A 1,787-nucleotide genomic window follows, 5' to 3' on the forward strand; every position below is an offset into this window, starting at 1 on the left:
ACCGGTGAAAGCTAGAAATTTACACCCGGGCTACACAAGTTAGAAAGTTTAACAAATATATATATTTTGTAGTTAAAATGAAAAACTGCAATCTACAACATTGGGTCATTTAAATACATGTTTGTATCACCAAATTAGTTTCCACCAGTTAATTGGGGTTTACTGATTATTCTTCCAGCTTGAATGTTTGACTGCAGCTTTGTTTTGTTCCTGTTCCTCCAAGCTGAACGTTGATCCCCATGAATGTTTCCTCTCATGCAGAACCTGAGCCGAGACATTTATGACCTTTATACTCAGTACGAGAGCCAAGAGTTGGAGGACCGGCTGCTGGTGTCGCCGTCTCACCTTCTGATGTCTCCGACCAAACACTCCACCCTCAACATCAACATTTAAATAAATATACTGCACAATATCAAACTTCATCCCTCCATCCATTTTCTTGCACCCTTTTCCCTTAGTGGGGTCGGGAGGGTTGCTGGTGCCCATCTCCAGCTAACGTTTCGGGCGAGAGGCGGGATACACCCTGGACAGGTTCAATATCAAACTTAAGTGTAGCTATATTCTGTTCTGATCAATTTCATTTTAAACTTCACTCTCTAGGCATCAATGCTAAAGTGCCAAAGCTTCACAAAATCATTGTTGCACCAAACCGGTTACCTTCTCAGAGAGAGTGGGGCGAACTGAGCCACAATCATCTCTGACAGAATCCCAGTGACGGTCCAGGAAAGCAGCGCCGATAACTCTAATGAAATAACACTGCAATGAGCCATCGAGCAGAAGTTTCACATGACAAAGCAATACTGCTCTCAGATAACCAACTCACCAAGGAATCGAGTCAGTAGGTTTACGGATTTGCATCAGTTTGTGAGGGAGACACCAACAACAATCACAGTGGAAACATGTTGGAGGCTTTGAATAAGCTGGCAGAGTTTGGGGCAACACAGGTATGGAGGACCAAGACTGACATAATAAGAAATAAAAGCCTAAATGTATATTTAGTTTTCCCTTATCCTTACACCTGACACGGGTCAAGAAATGTATGTATTTTCTTTTTTACAAGCGTTTGTGCTGGTTTGTGCAGCAAAAATTTTCGTTTGTGCCGCTATCATTTTAAAGATATAAAGAAATGTTTCTAGAGATCATCCAAGGTCAACCACCCCCGCACCTTCTTCAAATCAGACAAAATGGGTGTCAATCAACTCTGCTACGTTTGTGCTGGTTTGTGCAGCAAAAATTTTCGTTTGTGCCGCTATCATTTTAAAGATATAAAGAAATGTTTCTAGAGGTCATCCAAGGTCAACCCCCCACCCACCTTCTTCAAACCAGACAAAATGGGTGTCAATCAACTCGGCTACGTTTGTGCTGGTTTGTGCAGCAAATTTTTTTGTTTGTGCTGCTTTGGCTTTGAAGATATTAATAAAAGTGTAAAGGTCAAAAGGTCAACCAGCCCCTCAACTTTTATGAAATCAAACTTTCTTTATATCTTTAAAATGATTGCGGCACAAACGTAGCACTAACGTTTGACACTAATTTTGTTTGATTTCATAAAAGTGGGGGGGCTGGTTGACCTTTTGACCTTTACACTTTCATTAATATCTTCAAAGCCAAAGCAGCACAAACAAAAATTTTTGCTGCACAAACGTAGCTGAGTTGATTGACACCCATTTTGTCTGATTTGAAGAAAGTGGGGTACTGGTTGACCTTGGATGACCTCTAGAAACATTTCTTTATATCTTTAAAATGATAGCGGCACAAACAAAAAAATTTGCTGCACAAACCAGCACAAA

This window comes from Poecilia reticulata, linkage group LG12 (assembly GCF_000633615.1).
Source record: "Poecilia reticulata strain Guanapo linkage group LG12, Guppy_female_1.0+MT, whole genome shotgun sequence".
Classification (NCBI taxonomy): domain Eukaryota; kingdom Metazoa; phylum Chordata; class Actinopteri; order Cyprinodontiformes; family Poeciliidae; genus Poecilia; species Poecilia reticulata.